The sequence below is a fragment of the Mesoplodon bidens genome (assembly GCF_964165515.1).
Source record: "Mesoplodon bidens genome assembly, chromosome: X".
Classification (NCBI taxonomy): Eukaryota; Metazoa; Chordata; class Mammalia; order Artiodactyla; family Ziphiidae; genus Mesoplodon; species Mesoplodon bidens.
The window spans coordinates 26,159,352-26,181,578 of NC_138163.1; the positions used below are offsets into that span (position 1 = coordinate 26,159,352).

Consider the following 22,227-nt stretch of genomic DNA (forward strand, 5'->3'; position numbering starts at 1 on the left):
GTATCTTATACTATTGAGCGTTAGGATCATACCTCATATTTTGCAAAGTGCTTTTTCATTATTTATTCCTCACTACCTACCTATGAGATCTCCTGGCTGTCTTATCTCCCATATTGTGGCTGAAATATGACTAACCTATGTTCATAAATGCTTCAGGAAGCTGAAATGAATATAGGTGCTTGCTGACATACAAACACCCAGCATTCAAAATGGCCAGCCTACCCTGCCCTTGGGAATGGGGGATGCAGCTCTCCCAGAGAGTGAGAAATAATTCCATTTTCCTGTGTGTACAGAGGTCTCTGGGACTGCAGGTATGAGAGTTAAGAATGAGGGCAGTGAGGGCACGTGATTATACCCTTGCTGCTTGCTCAACAGAGAATTCTTATTTCCACAAACACATTGTTTACCTGGGGCTTCTGCGCTCAGATAAGTTCACATGATGCCGTTTTGCTCACATTTCACTTAGGATCTATCATGGCTTCTGTGACTTGGATTATTAAATGAACCCTGAGTTTATTTACCCGTAGAACCTGCCCACGTGAGGAAAGGACATTTGGCACTTTTGCAGCATGTGTGCTTGTGATGGTTATGTTTTGGAGTAGCTCCCTTTTCCTTTGTCTCAAGTTACTTATGCTAATCCTTGATCACATTCTCCTGTGGAGAAGTTTCTAGAACAGAACAGTCTTTAGGTGATTTGGTGACCTAAGTAAGCGAGGAGGGCTTCTGTCTGCTGTGGCTACTGAGGCGATCATGAATGGGAAACAGAATCTTATTTAGAGTCTCTTTCTGCTGGGTACCGTTCGGTGCCATCTCCACAGACTTAGGTTGCCATGGCTCCAGACTGCTTGTAGTGCATGGCATATGCCATCAGTCCAGTGTTTCCTGCTAGCTGCTGCTTATAGATAAGTACAGCCAAACTGAAACATTAAACTAGAACAAGGACAGGAAGACAGAAATCTATTTACATTGTATATACAATATGCATATGCAAATATGCATTCTCTGGTGATTCGGTCTCAGTTAAAGGTAAGTTAGTGCTAGTTACTTTCAGGAGGTAAAAGATTTGCTGCCAGTAGAGTCATATCTAAAAAGAAAAAATCTTTGAATTGATATTTCTTTCTAATGATGCTATAGCTTACAAGAGCCATGTGATTATTTTTTTGAGAGGCAAATTTTAAGAGAAAGTGCACTGGATTAGATGTCAGGAGACTGAACTGCACTCAGATGGAGTTCTGATATTGACTAGCCTGCGAGTGGATCCTTTGCCAAGCCACCCGACCCCTCGGGACTTCTTTCTTCATATGTCAAGTGAGGGTGTTGAGCTAGATTGACGCTAGTGTTTCTTTGCAATGTTTCTGCTCTATTCCAAAAGGAGATAGATATTAACAGGACAGCTAGTGACATATATGGTTTATTGCCAGAAGGCAGGCAGAGGATCTTATCTCAGAGGATGGTACTGGAATCTGTTTGCTCCTTTTTCTTTTTCCCTTTCTCTCCCAGCAACTCATTCCCATTTGTGTACCTGATTTTTACTCAAGACATGTACACGCCAGTCTTAGATCCAAGTGCCTTAACAACAGTTGTAGCGAGGTTTTTTCCCGTGTTTTGCAGGTCTTCCCTATTTCCTGTCTAATAACACAGTTACTGGAGCTCTTGCCCTGGTCCAGTTGAAAATCTTGCTCCAGCTTTCCACTTGAAAGCTGATTACGTGGCCGCCTGGGTACCAGGAGCTGGCTGTTCGTGGCTTTGCAACCTGTTCACAAATGTTGTTTCATTGGCTGCACTGCTTTACTGAAGCAAGTGAGGAAAGGAAAAGGATGTGTGTTCATTGAAAACGAAACCATCTGTGGATCTTTCCAAGTAAGAACTTATGCAGTGCTTCTTTAGAAATGTGAAGCATAGTAACTACCTTTCTCAAAGATGATTATTAAAACTAGAAAAGCCCAGTCAAGAGAGGAACTTAAGTGTCTTTTGACCATTAGTAATGACTGAGATGAGGACCGTATAGTGAAATCTAAGACAATAGAGAAACTACTAAACAGATACATTCTTATCTGTATTATGATTAGAGCTGTACATATGCTTTATAGTTTGATTTCACTCAATTGTGAACTCTTCAAAGCAGAGGCTGAATGGATTCTCAGATGGGACTAAAACAGTTTTTATACATAGTAAATGGCATCCTAGATGTTCTGGAAAGAAAGCTGGTCCTCCAGGTGCAGGCTGCTCTAGGCTGGGGTTTGGGGGCTTGGTGTTGGTACCTGAGATGAGGCACTGAGGCCCATCTGTTCTATGTGTAGAGATGAGAATAAGCCCATTGGCAGTGCCTCGGCCCCAAATCTGAAGCCAGGCAGATAGACATTGCATCTGCGATAGAAATATGAAGGGACCTGTCCAAGGTACAGAATTCAAATAATTAAAATCTGGGATTGATAGCCAAATCAGTGCAACAGGAAATAGTTTGATCTGTGGGTGGGGCAGCATATACTTTAGGCACCTGGTTGGCTCAGGCATCTATTATAAAATGTTTGTCAGGACTTCCCTAGCAGTCCAGTGGTTAAGACTCCATGCTTCCAATGCAGGGGGCGAAGGTTCGATCCCTGGTCTGGGAACTAAGATCCCACGTGCGGTGCAGCCAAAAAAAAAGAAAAATTCTGTCACATTGCTTTGAATAAATAAGGTAAATGGAGTACTGGGTCTGGTTGTGTTAAAAGTGTGCATTTGGTGGCATTTTTGCAACCATCAGTACATTTGTTAGGTGCTTTCCAGACTTCTCTCTTCATGGAGAGATGGGAGGGACAAGGGTGATGCATATAGAAGCACTAGGGTTTTGGAAGAAGCATCCTCCCTCCTAACTGTGGAGAAGGAGAGGAAAGAAGAAAATTCTGATGCTTCTTTAGACTAAGTTGGCCATGTCTCTTTTGCGGTACGCGGGCCTCTCACTGTTGTGGCCTCTCCCGTTGCAGAGCACAGGCTCCAGACGCGCAGGCTCAGCGGTTGTGGCTCACGGGCCCAGCCCCTCCGCGGCATGTGGGATCTTCCCGGACTGGGGCACGAACCCGTGTCCCCTGCATTGGCAGGCGGACTCTCAACCACTGCGCCACCAGGGAAGCCCTACATACAATATTTTGATCATGCTTTTTTCACTTAAAATATTATAAACAGTTTCCTATCTCATTAAAACACCATTAAAAATGCTTGTATGACAGTACAGCACATAAAGAACTGTCGATTTATTTAACTCATTATCTAATTTTGAACCTTTAGTTTCCTTCCAGTTTAAAACAAAATTTTAAGTACTATTTCAATAAGTACTTCTTCAAATAGCCTTTTTCAAAAAGCCTGATTATTACCTTAGGATAAGGTCCTAGTCAGTGAATTGCTGGGCCAAAGAATATGAAGTTTGAAAAGACATTTTATTCATATTGGTAAATTGCTTTCAGGAATGGTTGTATCAATTTATTCTCCCATCTGCAAGATAAAATGTTGTCTGTCCATTTTAATTACCGCATACACTGAGTAGATGCACAATAGGTCATGTAAGCATTTCTCTACTACTTCTGATCCATTCTTGTTATAAATAAGGCTACCATGAACATCTCTGGAGTATGGTACTGAAGGCCCCAGATGTGGGTTGAATTCCTGTTTCACCTACTAGCTAGCTGTGTGTGACCTTGCACATTGGAGCCTCAATTTCTTCATCTGCAAAATGTAGAAATAATGATGCTCAAAAGTTTGTGATGTGAACTATTAATTCAGTCAAAATAAATATGTCATTGCCCTTTGCCTGTATTCTGACTTTTTCAGTTCCCCCATTTAATAAAAGTATTTGATCTATAATCTGTTTTGATTACATGATCTCTAAGCTTTTTTCAGCTCTGAGGTTCTATGAATTAAAGTGGAGAAAGTTGCAGCAATCAAAGACCAAATCAACTTACTAATATTCCCTCATCATGTTTGGCTATCAGAATACATTTAAGAGGATTTGTTAAAAGGCAGAGTACAGGTAAAATAAGTGGATTAACTTATAGCATCTTGTAAAATCAGTTCATTTTCTTTTTTCTGCATGCCCAGGTAAGGAATGAAAAGTAATCAATGCAGAAACTTCAAATATAACAATCTAAGTTGTCACTTACTAAAATTCCAAAGTTTCTGTAAAACTTTCCTCTATCCTGTCTTTAGCTACTTTCCCCCAAATTGATTTAAATAGAATGCACAGAAAGCCAGAACTTTGGCTATGTTGGCTAAATATGCATTACCCACCGAATGCCTAGGTAGAGTGCAACAGAAGCTTAGGAAGTGGGGAGCAGTCTCTTAACAAGATAGCTTTGGGAGCCCCAGGAAGCACCAGACCTGCTTCCACAAGGAGGCTGATCTTGTCTCTTGGCCTCCTGTTAGACGTAACTTTCTAAGGCCCTTTTGCCTCTGAACCCAAGGAGGAATGCAGCCTGTTGAACAAAATGTGTCCCAGACTTTGCTGTGCATCCACATCACCCGGGGTGACTGTGTGTGTGTGTGTGCACGCGCGCACACCTGTGCACGTGTGTGTGAAAATACAGATCTCCAGGCCCAGCTGCGCAGAGATTCATAAGTGGGGTAGGACCTGCAAATCAGCATGGAAACAAGCTTTCTAGCTGATTCTGATACAACAGATCCACAGACAAGCCCTTGTCAGCCATTGACAAACTATAAATTGCGCAGCTGGGGAGACTGATGCCAAGCAAGGTTGAATGGACATGCTCAAGGTCACACAGTTGAGTTTCCAGTGAAGATTAACACAACTCTTTGTTTCTCCCAATATGATGGTGAATAAGGTCATGCTGAACAGTCAAACCTGAAATGTGGAGGTGTGACCAGAGCTCAACCTTCCAGGAGAGACAAAACGAGAGAAAGTTCTGGGCTGGGAGGAGAAGGAAGAAAGCATATGTTTAACATTTCACTTTGGCAGTATCTGAAAAAAATTTTTCCAACTAATTTTGCTTATTTGGATGATGGGCCTAAATTCCATTTTGGTCGGCTTTCCCCACCCCACATTGAATTTCACAGGTTTTTTAATACTGTTATGGGACACAGAACCTTTTGACAGTAATTATCTGGCTTTATTCAATATCGGTGGAATATTTACTAAAACGTCATGGTGACTAAATGCAATATGATATCCTGAATTGGATCCTAGAATAGCAAAGAGACATTAGTGGAAAAACTAGGGATATCTGAATAAGGCCTGTAGTTTAATGAATAGTAATTTACCAATGTTAATTTCTTAGCTTTGTACCATTATTATGTAAGATGCTAACATCAGAGGGAACTGGATGACAGGTGTTGAGGAACTCTGCAACTTCTCTGTAAATGTAAAATTATTGCAAAAGAAAACGTTTGTTTAAAAAATGGGCTTCGGGGGCTTCCCTGGTGGCGCAGTGGTTGAGAGTCTGCCTGCCAATGCAGGGGACACGGGTTTGAGCCCTGGTCCGGGAAGATCCCACATGCCGCAGAGCAACTGGGCCCGTGAGCCACGGCTACTGAGCCTGCGCGTCTGGAGCCTGTGCTCCGCAACAAGACAGGCCGCAACAGTGAGAGGCCCGCGCACTGCGATGAAGAGTGGTCCCCGCTTGCCACAACTAGAGAAAGCCCTCGCACAGAAACAAAGACCCAACACAGCCATAGATAAATAAATAAATACAGCAAAACTGTCAAAAAAAAAAAAAAAGGGCTTCGGTAAGGACAAACCAGAGCAGTCAATGAAGCAAAGACAAATTGCTATTCAGAGTACTGATTCCCTCTCACACTGGTGGAAAATCCTTTTGGGAGATGACTGCTTCATTCGTGTGAGAAAGTTACTTGGGTGAAAAAGCCTGTTACCTCCCAGAAGATAACCTAGCTGAGTTGGGGGAGGAAAGTGTGCTTTAATTTCAGGAGAATCAAATGGTGATTTCCTTCTTTAATAGCACATTCTGTTTGTGCAGTTTTCACTGAGGTAATTGTTTTCCATTTACATAATCAACAAAAACTGGAATAACCTTATAACGGGGTTTATATACAGTAGGCTAAAGTGGATACACAGCTTAAGCTGAAAGACAATTATGTTCCTTATATGCTTTCTAGTAATGTTTTGTAAAGATTAGTCATCTTCATTGGGCTGCACTAGCACCCCGGAGGAGGTGCCTGCACTTTATATTGTAGGAGGTGAGAGGGCTCAAAAGTCTTTAAACCTCCTGTCCTCTTCCCACCTTCCCGCGACAGTGCCTGAAGCATCCCTGTAGTTTATTCCTTTATTCAATAAACATCTACTGAGTACATTAATAATAACAGCTAAAACATAAGGAATAATTATTATGGGCCAGGTGATTTCCATGAACGCTTTTAATTTTCACAACAACCATATGAGGCAAGGGTGAGTTATTCTCTTTGAAGCTGCAGCTGAGGGTTCAGACTATTTAAGAAGCAAGGTCAGACAGGAAGTGAGCGGCAGAGCTGGATGAGCCTCCTTTTATCTGGCTCTTCTCACTTTGGATCATCATGGTAAAATGCCTAGCATTGCAGTGAACCATGCCACAGGGGCAGAGGGCAAAGGGCAAAGAGGGAATTTCATCTGTGTGCCCGTGGGAGTGGGGAGCCAGGGCCAGTGTGATAGGCCGGAGCCCTAGATTTGAGAGTTCAGCCTGCAGAGCGGTGGTCATCTAAGGCGTGGGAAAAGAAGACATCTCTGAGGGAGATGAGAGGGAAGGTGAGGCCAGAGTCTTCAGTCTGCCCACGTGTAGGCGGTAGGTGGTGGAGAAGGGGTTGGTTAGGAAGTAAGCAGAGGCCAGGAGAGGGAAATATTGGGGATACTAAGTGCAGAGAGAATCTCAAGAGGTCATCAAATGTTCTGAGAGGTCAGATGTGATGGAGAATGAAGAAGCAGTGGCAGTTAATAATTTGTGTCATTTGAATTCAGGCCAGTGTAATGGGAGAATCAGATCCAGACCCAGAGGAGTTAAGAGACGGGGGGCAGCGAGGAAGGAGAGGGGGCAGAGCCAGGGTGCGTGTCCCCCCAGTTTGGTGGCGGGTATAAGAAGGGAGGAAGGAGGGTGCCTTTTTCGTGGCTGAGAAGTGCTGGAGAGGTGGAGGATCTACGGTTGAGTGAGAGAGTGATAATACGCAAGCAGGAGGAGGACCATTGATGCGGCAAGACCCAGAGCAAGGGGGACGCGGGGGGGCTGGAGGGCGCCAGGCGTGGAGGAAGGTAGCACTGGGAGCATCTGTGCAGAGGTCCTCCCTGAGAGAACCTTTCTTCCCCTTCCTGCTGTGTGCTCTCTTCTCTCTCCTGGTTTCTGAATAAGCCAGGGTGGTGTGCGGGGGCCGGGGGTGGGGGAGATTCAGAATCGTCACCAAGGTCTGCAGTAGACTGGACTCTTGGCAGCTGGGGCAGCCTGAGGGCAATGTTCACCTGGGCGCTGGATCTGTGGGTGGAGTCAAAAACAAATGTCCTTTTGGTCATCATTTGGGGCTTATTTCAGAACAGAGGTGTGATTTCACCAAGCACCAAGCTTCTGATTTTAGTCTTTTATCAACACCACAAAATCACATTATCCCACTGATCATTAGATTACTCTCGTTAACATCATAATCACATTGCATACCCACATATACATCACTATTCACTTAGCGTAATCAGTTTTAATGACACTCGCTTCAGTTTCTTTCATAAATCACACGCTTTTATGAGATGATGGAGGAGAAACATTTAATTTTATCTCAGACAAATGAAAGGTGAATGCGTGTTTTTTTTTTTGTTTTTTTTTTTTTGCGGTAGGCGGGCCTCTCACTGTTGTGGCCTCTCCCGTTGCGGAGCTCAGGCTCCGGACGCGCAGGCTCAGCGACCATGGCTCACGGGCCTAGCCACTCTGTGGCATGTGGGATCTTCCCAGACCGGGGCACGAACCCATGTCCCCTACATCGGCAAGCGGACTCTCAACCACTGCGCCACCAGGGAAGCTCAGAATGCGTGTGTTTTTAAATGTAGTTTTGTTGGCTTCCCATGTCCATTACTTAAAGGGGAAAGAATATCTCCTGACTTCTCTTTTAGAGATAAATGAGGCAGAAGTACAGTGGATTTTGAATACAAAAGCATTCGCTTTAATGTGCTGCAAACAAATAATAAACATAGCTCCTCCTTAGTTGGCTTTGCAAAAATCTCAACTGAATAGAAATCAATGGTTGTAAGCAGCGTGTCTGATATCCTCCCAGAGTGTTAAGGAGAAAAATCTTAACATCACACCTTTACAGGAGCGGAATCAGACTCTGAGCCAGAATAGCAATTTCTTCCATCCAACAAACATATATTGAATTCCTACTATGCGCCAGGCCATGTACAGAGATGGATAAAACACATTTTTTGTGGTACCTGTAGAGAGAGCTTCAGCAGAGAGTAGCCTTGTCCCACCCATTTTTTAAATGTCTTTTGGTACGTGTAGGTGTCCTCTATTCTTGCTTATAGGTTCCCTTGTCTTATTCATTTATTTGGTTGCACTGGGTCTTAGTTGCAGCATGTGGGCTCCTCAGTTGCAGCAGGCGGGCTCCTTAGTTGTGGCACATGAACTCTTAGTTGCATCATGCACGTGGGATCCAGTTTCCTGACAAGGGATCGAACCTGGGCCCCTTGCATTGGGAGCGAGGAGTCTTATCCACTCCACCACCAGGGAAATCCCTGTTCCATCCATCTCTCCAAATGCACACCCAGGAATCTGAACGTGCATGGATTTTACTTCCCTCACCCCTCCCTCCCACCGGGGAAAGACCAGCTGTCAGGAGTCCCCTTGGGATGTAAATGAGCCACCCTCCTTGATGGACCTGCCCTGAGATCCCACGCCTGTGACTTCCTGCCCTCCCTCCCACCCCCTCCCAGTCTCCCAGTCCATCAGGAGGCACCAGATCCTTGCCTCGGGCTGTCCTTTAGGGAATTCCCGCCAGAGACAGGGGCTCAGAGAAGGAGAGTTTCTCTCCTGCTGGGGCGAACAGAAGTCAGCCTGAGGAAGCAGCATTCAAGGAGAAGTGGGTCCATCCAGTCTCTGGAATGATGGTGCTTCAACCAACCAACCAACCAAAAAAAACCCCATTTTCTGCTCTTGAGCAGATGGCATGTTCTAGTTGAGAAAGCAAACACGATATATGAGTTCATTCACTAAATCCTGGTAGGTGCCAGGATAAAAGCAATTACGAGGTGAAATGGGAGCACTAAGGAGGAAGTATTATCTGTGGGGTTTGTGTGTCTGTGTGTGTGTGTGTGTGTGTAGTGGTGCGATTGGTTGGAGAGTCTCACAGAGACTGTGTGGTGGCGGTGTTGGAGCTAATCTGTACTGATGAATTGGGATCCCAGGGAGAGAAGAGGAAGAAGGACATCTTGGCAATCTTTCCCCAGGTATAGACTGTCCTCTGCCCTAGCACTTGTCTTTCTCCAAAATCACGTGCAAACTCTGTGTGGCATAGGAGGCTCTTTAAAATATGGTCCCATACTCTTCGTCTCCCTGAACTTCTCGTAGTATTTCCAGAACATGCGTTTTCACAGTTACTTTCCTTTGCATGTGCTACTCCCATCTCCTAGAATGCTCATCTCCCTGTGTTCAGAAGCTTGGCAAGGTGTCCCTCGTCAATCTACTACCCAGAGCAAAAGAGAACACCTTGGCAACAACCCACAGAGCTCTGTCTCCGGAGCTGCGGCTGTGTTCCCCTGGTGCAGACATGCACCAGGGAGCTCGGCAAGCAGGGACCCCTCTCTGACTTCTGATTGACCTGATGGGATATAGTCTTGCCAACCAGGTCTTTTCCCTGGAGAGATAGCTCCTAAATGAGACAGGCTGGGACCTGGGACCTTTTGCTGCAGTGCTTACACCTGGACAAACATCTCCAGCAACAAAAGGCAAAGAAACTTACAAGGGACTAAAAATAACTGTGTGCATGCCCAGTCGGGGCAAATTCTGGACAACAAGATACAAAGAAATCAAAAAGTCCCAGTGCCACCTCTGAAGAGCTGGGAGCAAAAGCAGGAGGTTGGGAGAAAAAGCAGGGTACTTTGCATGACCCCTGCACACAACACCACCAAACGGGTGGGCAGACCACTTAAGCCGCCCCTTCGGCCTGACCCCTGGATATACTCCTACCCTCACCTTATAGAAGCAGCTCGCACACCCCTGGGGAGCAAGCAAGCAAGGAAACCTGTTGCTTGTTCTCACTCCCACCTCTTGTGTGTTCTCACTCCCGCCTGCTGCAGCCTGAATTTCTTGTCTGGCCTCTGATCAATTTCTGTTGATTAAGGAGGCCAAAAACCCTGGTAGGTAACATCCACATCCACTCACTTCCACCTATAGATACGTTGAACCCCTTTCTTTTCAGCCTTCCAACGCCAACCGCTGTGGGGAAATGGAGAACTGAGGTAGAATGACATTTTCCTCTAGTCCCATCACAAGTAGGCAGATTATAATTTTCTGTTAAGATTACCCTAAACCTAAGCCCTACACTTTGTTGATCTCTTTATCAAAATTGCCTTTGGATAATTAAGAGAAAATTTGGCCCTCATTACAAAAAAAGTTAAAAAGTTGATGCCTTTCAGTCTCTAATCTTGCCCACGAAGGCTTTCCTGAGTGAGTGCAAACCTTTGGACTAAGGCCTGTTGCTCCATCCGCTTCAGCTTTCATTCGAGGTGCCTCATTATGTCTTCTTCGGCAGCATTATGTCTCTGCTGAAGCAGAATTACAGCAAAACAAGTTAATTATTACAGAGTTGATATGATGGGCCTAGAAGAAGAAGGCTAGAATTAAGCCTTTTGAAGGAATATTATTCCCCATTGTAACAGGTTTTACTGCTATTAAGGATTAGTACACGATGGTTCCTACAATTGGATGAATTACATAAATGCTAATGTCAACATCAGACATCATTTAGAAGAAATATGGAGAAGCATTTTCTGTTTTTAAATGTCAAAACCATTTCTCATCCATCAAGTAATAATTTTTCAATTTTCTTTTCACAAATATAGTACACTGTCAGTGCTACTGAAGTCATAATTGATTTCACAGCTATGAAACCACGGGAAGCCAAAGGACCTTCATTAAAAGACAGAACTTGAAAATCTGAATAAGACACCACTTCCCCCAAGAACCACAAGATCAATATACGACTGCAGCAGACGGAGCTGAACCATGCATTTACTACATAATCTTGGCTTCGGATGAGTGCCAGATGGCAATGAGGTAGGTCTTAAGTGACCACCAAGGGCTCAAATGGCTTACTTAGTAAAAAGCATGGTGCTTTCAATTAAATGTCAAAGACAATTACATGGGAAACATCAGAGAGCTTCTGAAGTAGGACAGAAAGACTACATTTCACTAACCCAACACTCCCGTTACCAACCTTCCCATCTTTTGGCATTTTGACAGAAACTTAGTTGTTCCAGGAAAGCATGACATTCCACACTCATAGAAAGGCACAATAAAAGGGCTTTGGAGTAAATGTCACTTTCCGGATAATATGTGGGTGATTTAAGGTCATGGAAGTGTGAAATGGCAGGATTCTTCTGCTTTTGATCTCTCAGCCAACATCTAGAACTCTGTTGAAATTCTTGAAGCTGGCCATCATCCTTATGGGAAAAATAAAATAAAATATCCCAACAGTCATGTCCCTTTACTGCAGAATTGACAAATCCTTTCTTTGTCGTTTCCATTGGCTCTGTTTTTACCCCTTCCTCCAGTCCCACCAATCATCAATTATTGGTGAAATGCCTAGGAGCTACGACAAATTCAGGCTGCAGTCTTCAGGCATCATGTAAATGACTGGGGTCTCCTGGTGGTTTGGAGGACCCAGCTGTTTGCCCTCTGAATTCATTCTAGAAGTATTGGACTAGAGCCAGTTTAATCCGTGGTTATTGCTAGACCAGCTAAGGAGGTATTACTTATGTCCAGCCCAGAGGTTGATCCACTACCCTCAGAGAAACCAGGAAGTGAGTTCTTACCATGACCAGTCCAAGGCCCGTCAAGACAAACTTAAGAAGAAAGGCAAGCTTGTGTTTGGCGTTCCTCTGCCCATCCTTTAGGGACCCCCGTCTTTTCTGTATCCTAGGCCTAGATACCTGGGAAAGCACCTTAAATTATTAAGCCATAGTTCCCAAACTTCCTCAAGGGAATACAAGGTCAGTGAGATATTAATAGTCATTTGTTAACAACACACTCCCTGACAAGTATGTTTGGGAAAGTATAATGTGCTGTATCCCTCCATGGGAGATGTGTGCAATGCCCGTCAGCACTAAACACTCTAAGAAGCCTTGCCATTACAAGTACCTATTTATTTGATTTAACTCAGCTTTTCCTACATTTATTTGACTGTGGAGCACTTCCTTTCATGTCATAGCTGATAATGTATTGTGAAATTACCATTCCCTGGAGTTCAGCTATCGATAAGAGGAACTTAGGACATGGAAGCATTTTGATGCCACTTGGAAATTTTGGGGGAGTTGGCGCCTTCAAGCAGATTTGTGATTTCATGCAACTCATCTGTGCAGAAATGTAACTTTCTTTATGTCTCTATAACAGATGTCAACCTGCTTGTGAGCCCCCATTTCCACTGATGGAAGAAATTACTAGACCTTGCCCCTTTAAGATGACTCAGCATCTTCTGGTTGGTCATCTGTTGTGGGTAATTAATGACTCATTTGCTTTTGCATTTCAACTCAGTCCATTCAAAGTTCAATACCAGGGCTTTTCTCTCTCTCAAGAATTTTCTCCTGCACCCCTCCTCTTCCTCCTCTTCCTCCCTCCTTCTGTCCTTCTCCTTCTCCTTCTCCACTCCCCCTCTTTCTCTTCCATTTCTCTTGCTCATCTCCCACCTCCTCTTGAGGACTGTGCCGTTTTGCAGGAAGCAACCACCTTGTACAGGTAAGTGCTTTACCATATTGTGTGCCAGAGCAGCGTGTGTCATTGTGAGAGCACCATACCCTTCAGAAGCATGTGGAGAAATCATGTTAATTAAAATTTATTTTCCTCCTGGAAAAAGAATAACTTAGAGCTAAAATATCAGACAGTGGTTGGCTGGACACTCATTAATCCAGGTAGCTGTAAGAAGTAAATAAAACTCTTTTCCAAATGTGCTTTAATATGGGAAATCGAGCAAAACCCAGCACACTGAATATTTCATGGATATCAGCCATAATGCCATGCCTTTGCAGGGAAGTTAAGAAAAACATCATTTTTTTTTTTTTAAATTAGGAGAGTGACAGAGGGGGCACCAGTGCCATGACAAATCTGCGTGGGAAGCAGAAACCCAAGGCATACAGCAAACAGAAGACACAGGCACTGGATTTTCCTTATTTATTTTGCCTGTATTCGTTGTGCACCCGCGCATTTTATCAGGAGCTCTGCCTGCCACCTGCCGTGGAAAGTGCACCTTCCATTAACTGGAATAAGGAAAATAACAATGTTCCAGGATAGGAGAAAAGAACCACTTGGTAACTTTGTAGTAAATGAATGAGGACTTTCTGTGGCAGTGATGAGGAGGCTGACCAAAAGGGAAACAATAATCAGTGGAAAACGATGTTTTGAATAAAACCCAAAGTAGGAAGTGTTCTAGGAGAATTAGATTTTTCTTGTATATGTATGTAGCCTTCTCTAACATAAACTGATTTTGTTAATGAAAATAAGCTTTATTACATCGAGTAGTAAATACAAAGATGCAAACAGTTCCATTTTCTTCCAGATGTTTGGATCAACTTACAGGAAGGGCAGAACTGAAATCTACATACAGTCTCAGGAAAAACTTCGGGGATCCTTGCTGGGTTTGGTTTGGGAGGTTGCTCTTTCTTCTGTATGTATAACTTGTGCATTTTAAAAATCGACTTCAAAGCACTAATAGTCATGCAAATGCTTACGCAAAAAAGAATTTACGTTAAGCAGAATCTATAGTGTATGGGAAGCGAGGGGACCAGCTGCTAGTTCAGTGTGCTGTCAAGTCCGCGCTACAAAAAAAACCCTTCGAGTTGTATCAGCTTATGAAAAGGAACAAAGAGCAATCCGGGTAACATAAATGTATTCAAAAGAGGAGAGCGAGACACTGGTATCTTGGAGGCAAACTAGTTTGCTGTAAGATAGGTAATTTTTACGTGCATCTTTTGAATCAGTGCTTTAAAAAACAACAACAAACACCTGGGTAGTTCCTAACTATTTAAAATGTAACTCCCAATCAACTGCAAAATCTTTCCTCAATGTTACAGGCCGTAGATTCGGAGCCTAGTGAACCATGGGAGGGGCAGGGGGAGGAGAAACCAAACTGTTACCATTTTGAAAACAAAAGTTTCATCTGAACACGGGAGATGAACTGTAACTTCTTCTCTCCGAAGAAAATGGAAAACCGTCCAGGCTCACAAGGCAGCTAGGAACTGGCATTCCATTCCGTCTCAGCCAAGCACTCCCGCACCAATCCTCGAGCGTGGATGCCTCGTTTTAGTCTCTCCATCGCGCTCTTGCTGCCCGCGTAGGTGGGTCTGATCTCTTTCCCCAGCTCTTCGATGATGGCCAACAGCTCAGCGTATTTGCTCTGGGGCACCTGGCTGTTCCCAGTTCCCTGGGTGTAGCCTAGAGATGGCGCCCGTAGTCACTCAGCAGCTGGCGGTACTGTGAAGACGTCGCCATACTGGTGGAGGGCGGGTGGACACTCCCAGCGGCGTTGAGGGAGGCGGCGGGCATGTGCGCGGTCAAGTTCGGTTTGTAAGACATCCCCCCGAGCGGCGGGGCGCGCCGGGGCGCAGCAGGGCCCGGCCCGCGAGGGCGGCGGCAAAGGCGGCGAGGCCGGGCGGCAGCGAGGCGGCCCCAGCGTCCGTGCGCCCGTCCGTGCGCCCGCCGAGCTCCCGCACACTTTTTGTTGTTGACGGCTCGGGCCGCACCGGCAAATATGGCCGTCCCTCACCCTGACACCCGCTGCAGTGTATCACCCATACATCGGGCGGGCGCGCGGGCGCGCGGGCGGCCCGAATTTTAAATTCAAAGAAAAAATGGAGAGAAACATCATTTTAAATTATTTTTCATTTTCTTATAGGAAGCTTTGATCCAATTTATTTATCAAGCTGGTGAAAAGCCCCGGACATCTAAGATGACAGCAGATTGAACAGTAAGGAAGGTAGCCGTATTTTTGCTATAAAGACAAGTTAAATTATCCCACAGGAATCTGTTATTTATGTGATGCGTGTCTGACTTCATTATTCTCTAAAATGCCTGGTCTTTGCGATCATATCTATTTTATGTTCCACGTGGTTGTTCAAAAAGTAAGTTAGGGCTTCCCTGGTGGTGCAGTGGTTGAGAGTCCACCTGCCAATGCAGGGGACACGGGTTCGTGCCCGGTCCGGGAAGATCCCACATGCCACGGGGCGGCTGGGCCCGTGAGCCATGGCCGCTAAGCCTGCACGTCCAGAGCCTGTGCTCCACAACCGGAGAGGCCACAACAGTGAGAGGCCCGCATACGGCAAAAAAAAAAAAAAAAAAAAAAAGTAAGTTAACAAACGGGACATTTTAAAAATTATTTAAGGAAACTGATGTTTTTTTACAGGCTAACTACCACAGCAGGTATGGAACCCATGTCTCAAAACTACCTTTTCCTATAATCACGCGAGAGAGCCAAACCTCCGTCCTCAAGTGGGGAGGAAGCTGCCCGCACCACTAGAGGCTCTGCTTTTTTTTTCTAAGAAATATTCCTTCTTTTAACCTACATTTTCTCAACTAAAAGCTAAGAGAACATAACAATAAAAGGGAAGAAAACAACTTATATCTACAGAGTTCCACAGGTTGTATGGATTTCTGGAGCAGGATAACCTGTGTGGTTATGGGGGTGGGGTGGGGGAGGTGTGTGTCAAGTGTTTAAAGAAGCAGCACGTGAACTGAGGCTGTAGAGAAAGTGAGCATTGCAGGTCCTCCTCCCCCCACCCCAGGTGGCTGTCTCAACTGCTTAACCAATATTGGGCAAGTATCCCAACGACTGGGATCTTCACTCTTCATCAGAAAAGCAAAGACTCAAAACTGACCTTCTGAACAACGTTCCTCCCTAGAACAATGTTTAAATGTTCTTCTAAAAGCTTTGAAGCCTGAACTGGGTCTGGTCATCAGCGTGGGTAATGTTGACTACCCAGACTTCAGGTTCAGAGTGTGCTGGATGGTTGCCCATCCTATAACTGGCCGGCTCTGTGAACCTGGGCAAGTGATTTCACCTCAGTTTTGTTATTTACAAAATGAGGACGATAAGAGTAACTGTTCCTTGCTTTGAGGCCATATTTAGGTAAGAAAGGCAAAGTCTTTGGCACTTAGGAGTATCTCAATATGTTACCGAGTAGATGGTGGTAGAGAGTAGCAGGGGAACCCCCAAATCTTATATGTGAATCCTTAATAAACTCCAGAGTCCAGGGCTGCTTTGGGATTGTTTAGAACCAATAGAAATGTGAGTACCTCTGAAGACAGTCCAGGGTGCCCCTTCCTGAGTGAGTGGGCAGCCCAGGTCTACACATCCAAGAGGATAAGAAACCTGAGTGACCGGGTAGCCTTGCTTTTACTGTTTCTAAGCACCTAGATTAATTTTGGACCTGGAGTCCATGCATGGGTTTGGACAGGAAGCTGAACACTTCTTGAGTTTGATTGTAAAATCTATGTGTTGAGGACTTCCCTGGTGGCGCAGTGGTTAAGAATCCACCTGCTAATGCAGAGGACATGGGTTCGATCCCTGGCCTAGGAAGATCCCACATGCCGCGGAGCAACTAAGCCCGTGCGCCACAACTACTGAGCCTGCACTCTAGAGCCCGTGAGCCACAACTACTGAGCCCGCATGCCACAACTACTGAAGCCTGCGTGCCTAGAGCCCGTGCTCCACAACAAGAGAAGCCACCACAATGTGAAGCCCGTGCACTGCAATGAAGAGTAGCCCCTGCTTGATGCAACTAGAGAAAGCCTGCGTGCAGCAACGAAGACCCAATGCAGCCCAAAATAATTAATTTAAAAAAATCTATGTGTTGACTTTTCTCCGGAGAAGGCCTTTGGATTTCATCATATTTTCAAACGTGCGGTGTGTCCTTTCAGAACCCACAAAAGGTTGGGAAGAGCTGCTCTAGGCTCTTGAAGAATCCTTTGTTTCCTCCCTAGAGACTTTATCTGGAGATTCTGATACCTTCATCATTCTCTGTCTCTAGCCACAATGGTGTCTGTTCAAGCCTAGACCTCTTCCCCTCCTCTGCCCCCACCCCGTCCTGTTTGTTCTCTTGGCATCAACCTCGCCCCCATCTGCAACCTGCCTCCTCACAAGCCTGTCTCCAAATGGCAGCATTTTATCCAACCACGCTTACTCTGCTCCGGAAGCTCTGGCCACCCGCTCTCTGCTGCCCTCTCTTGTTCAAACTGACGGGACCTAGGAGGATTCCTTTCGTGGGTCATTGCTTGGGCAACCTCCCCTGGGAAAATAGTTGGCCCTGCCTGTGGTTCAAGAAGGCACTGTGGTGTTGGCTCGCCCCTGTGGGCATGTAATTACACGGCCTTATTTCCAGAACTCCAGAAAAGGCCTTTAAAATGGAGACTATTCTCCCACGGCTTGATGCCTGAGATTCTGTACTCAGAGAACAATCCATTTATTTTTTAACATCTTTATTGGAGTATAATCACTTTACAATGGTGTGTTACTTTCTGCTTTATAACAGAGTGAATCAGCTATGCATATACATATATCCCCATATCTCCTCCCTCTTGCGTCTCCCTCCCGAGAACAATCCGTTTTATCTGGAGATTCTGATCCGCGTGCAAATGTATGTGGAACGAGGAGGGTTCTCATTTGCCCACACTGTAGTGTGAATGAAGGGTCTGAAGGTGGGTTTGGGGAGGGCAAGAGAAGGGAAAAGGAGGGTGCTGAACCCACAAGTAGGGGCAGTAGGGAAGTAGGTGGATCCCCAGGGGTGTAGGGGTGAGGAGTGGGGGAAGGCAACTGAACAGAAACTTCTGCCCTTCCACTTTTTCACAGGGTCCATTTGGACCTGCGTTGTCTTCGTAAGCATGTTTTCATCATGAGTGCTTCCTGCTTCATCCCTTCATTTTATCCCTGGCAACGAAGGGCAGGGGTAAGAACAAGGGGCCTCTGATGAACATGCAGCTCTAGCTGCTTTGCTGAGAACAGAGGGGAGGGAGGGATGAACTCATGCCGAGTGAGCACCTGCTATCTGCCAGTTAGCAAGGCTATCTGCATCACATCAGCATTAGCTGTTGGAGAGGGTTGAAATAAGTCACTGAGCAGAGCCACGGCATGCTGGGAGAGAAGGGAACTAAGTCAGAAGAAGTAAGTTAGAACCAGCCAGAAGGCATAAAGCAGACTCACTTAGCCATCCTGTCCTCTTCATTAATGTCTCCCTTTCGACAGAAGAGGAAGCCGAGAATCAGGGTAAAGGACACCCCTAGGATCCCACAGCTCTTTTATGGTAGAGCTGAGTTTGGGTTCTCTTCTGTCCAAGAGAAGTCTCACACCCTTCTTGTGTCAACATGGCATGCAAAAGAGACAAAGGGGACATCTGACTTTGCTTGGGTTTATCTGCAAGTGGGTGTCAGGTGTTAAGCTACAGGTACATATATTTCCAGAAGAACTCAAATAAGAAATTTGGGATACACACAATGGGATAGAGTGTTCCATTCTTCCTTGGTAGCTGCCAATATAGAAAAAAAAGTAAAAGAAAAAAATAAGGAAAGAAAAAAAAGAGAGAAACCAAGGTAGCTGAAGGGCATACTTTCTGGAGAGCTCCAAAGATAAAAATGATATTCTAGCTCGGAATTTATCTTAATGAGGAAGACTCAATCAATGGAAAATGACAGGTGGGATAATTTAAAGTTCAAGTTTCCTTCTTCTGTTTCTTTGTGTAAAAGAGAACCAACTTTTTGATCATTCTTTGCTCAGCTGTAATATTCTGCTGCATAAAGAAGATTGAACACCGAATACCACATTAATATGTTATTGGCATCTTTCATATCTTACATGTTGATTGTAAAACCATCCAGAGAGACTGATAGCTGTAATATATTGCAGATTCTCAACTTTGAATTAATTTCATAACAGCGCAGTAGAGCTAGATTTTCTCTGCTCTAAGAAGTAACTCAAAATTGGTAATATTATTTTTCTTTGCTCTTTTGAAACCCTAGGTCTGGTTATTTTCTTGATTGGATAACCTATCTAGACTTTACTTCCTTATGATCCATTACCTGCTTCAGTGGTTACCACCTCCTTTGAAATGTCCAATCCTCCAGCAGGTAAGTGCCCCCAGGGTGAGCTGCACAAAGCATAGTGTGAGCAGGGGAACTGCGTGTGAGCTCTGAAATCCATGCCTCCAAAATTCCATTTCACATCCAGAGTTCCGGCTTGAGTCACTGGGCCCGTATAGACACAGCCTAAGCCAACGACCACATGAAGGAACAAGTCAATGTCCAATGACTATAAGAGCATGAGTCCTTCCATCCCCCGGCCCAAGTTCCTCTATCTGAGGAGAGAAGGTAAGAGCACTCTGTTCCTTCTTCTCTGTCACTTGGGGGAAGGGGTTGTGAACAAAAGGACCTGGCACCTTCTTCTGTCACCTTTGAGTCTCAGGATCCCTCTGGCTGCCATAATCAAAGGATCAAAAATGGGTTCCATTCTTCCATTTCCTTCCTGTAGAGCTGGGCTGTCCAATATGGTAGCCACTAGCCACTTGTGGTCATTTAACTTACTTAAAATTAAAGTGAATAAAAATGGCTTCTTATTCAGTTGGGTTATGATTTAATTCCTCAGTCACACTAGCCACATTTCAAGTGCTTGGAAGCCACAGGTAGCTAGTGGCTATGGTTTGGGGAGTGCAGATGAAGGATATCCCCATCGTTGCAGAAAGTTCTTTTTGACAGCTCTGCTCTGGACCCTAACTGATTCCAATCTTGAAGGAAGAGCAGCATATTGATTAGTTGCAGTGAGAAGGGAAGACATTTCAGGACAGAATTTTTAGGGACAAATGTTTATTGTTTTGGTATGGTAGAATGCTCTAGGAAGAGAGCATCTTTAAATCTCTGGTTTTCTGCAGTAGTCTCAGTTTTATAAGCATATCCAGAAAGAATTTAGGGTATTCTAAAAAATTTTCTCTGCAACCTATGTAAAGTAAAATAAAAAATGAGGTAGAATAAGAAGGACAAGGTAGATTTAATGGCTACAAATGCATAACTAAATCTTCTCCCACATTTCAATTCAGAAAATACTTGTTTTTAGGCAGTGACCTAATTGTTTGATTTAGAAAATATGATGACAATTACTGTAAAAATAACTTATTATAATTATTGATAATAATAACCTCAAGTTCATGTCTTGAGTTAATATTTATTGGTTCATTTAACCAATATTTTTTGTTGTTGTTTTTTTTTTTTTTTGCAGTACACGGGCCTCACACTGCTGTGGCCTCGCCCGTTGCGGAGCACAGGCTCTGAACGCGCAGGCTCAGCGGCCATGGCTCACGGGCCCAGCCGCTCCGCGGCATGTGGGATCTTCCCAGACCGGGGCACGAACCCGTGTCCCCTGCATCGGCAGGCGGACTCTCAACCACTGCGCCACCAGGGAGGCCCTAACCAATATTTTTAAGTGCCTGCTGTGTGTCAGGCAGTCTTCTAGGCCTCTGGGATCTATCAATAACCTAACAGAGATCTCCTCCATGCAGAAGCTCATATCTTGTGGGTGGAAATAGAAAGCAAACAATAAACATCCTGAATTAGTAAATATATGGAATATTTGGGAGTAATAAATTCCATGAAAAAATAGAGCACAGTAAGGGACATGCACAGTCCTTGGTGGTGATGTTAGTGGTTCGGACAGGCAGGGGGGTTAGGCTTGTTCTCCTGGATCCTTACACAGGGTAAAATCCTTATTTTATAGGCATACAAAATAAAGCTCAGATTGGCCACAATTCATTTATACACACACGCTTCTATCATAACATGTGTTGGTAAGGATGTGGCAAGCAAGATGCTCTTGTACAATATTCAGGGCAGTGCCTTACTGGAGGGCAATATGGCAGCATCTATCGCCCTTGGTCATAGCAATTCCACTTCCAGATTTCTGTATAGGTCAGGATAGACTGGGTTATTTTGTGGTAACAAAGAACTCCAAAACTTTAGTGTCTTATAACAAAAAGTGTTTATTTCTGTATGTACACATGTTCACCAAAAGACCTGATCCTCACAATATGGATGAATCTCACAAACATAATGTTGAGTGGAAGAAGTCAGACATCAAAGAGGACATACTGCATGTGGCAGAATTCTAGAATGACCCTCCAAGATGCCTGGAGCCGGGTAGACACATATCTGCCCCTAGTTATTCAGTCAAACACTAATCTAGGTACTGCTGTAAAGGAATTTTGCGGATTTACAGTCCCAAAGCAGTGAACCTTAAGATAGGGAGATTATCCAGACGAGGCCTGACCTGGTCAAATGAGTTCTTTCAAAGCAGAGCATGTTCTTTGGCTGTTGGCAGAAGAGGAAGTCAGAGTTAAAGCACGAGGCAGGTTGACATTAGAGAAATTCTCTGTTGCTGGCTTGAATGTGGAGGAGGCCTTGTGACAAGGAACATGTGTGGCCTCTAGTTGCTGAGAATGACCCCTGTTTGAGAGCCAGCAAGAAAACGGGGACCTTAGTCCTACAACCACAAGGAAATGAATTCTATCAACAACCAGTGAACTCTGAAGAGGAACCCAGCCTTAGAGGAGACCCTAGTCCTGGTGGACACCTTGATTTCAGCCCTGGGAGGCCCTGAGTAGAGAATTCAGCCACACTGTGCCTGGATGTTTGACCTACAGAAACTGTGAGATGATAGTTTTGTGTTGTTTTAAGCTGTGGAGTTTGTGGTAATTTGTTACAGTGGCCACGTAAGACTAATACACTGTATGATTCAATTTGTATAAAGTACAAAAGCAGGCGAAACTAATTTACGCTGATATAAGTCACAATAGTGGCCACTGTTGTGAGTTTATTGACTAGAAAGGGCTCAAAAGAGGCTTTGGGGGTGATGGTATTTTTTTCTTTGGCCGTACCGCATGGCTTGGTGTGGGATCTTAGTTCCCCGACCAGGGACTGAACCCGCACCCTCAGCAGTGAGAGCGCAGAGTCCTAACTTTTCTATATGCATATTATACTTTAATAAAATATTGAAACATACATGCAAAACATACATTTTGGTTTTTTACCAAAAACC

The 22,227-nt window shown here is 44.6% G+C and overlaps 1 pseudogene across 1 annotated transcript; it reads right to left on the reverse strand.

The window, feature by feature from the left end:
* Nucleotides 1-13,761: 13,761 nt before the first annotated feature.
* On the reverse strand, nt 13,762-14,944 carry LOC308609112 (cyclin-dependent kinase 2-associated protein 1-like; annotated as a pseudogene). Its single transcript has one exon. The product of its transcript is annotated as a cyclin-dependent kinase 2-associated protein 1-like (transcript).
* Nucleotides 14,945-22,227: the final 7,283 nt, after the last annotated feature.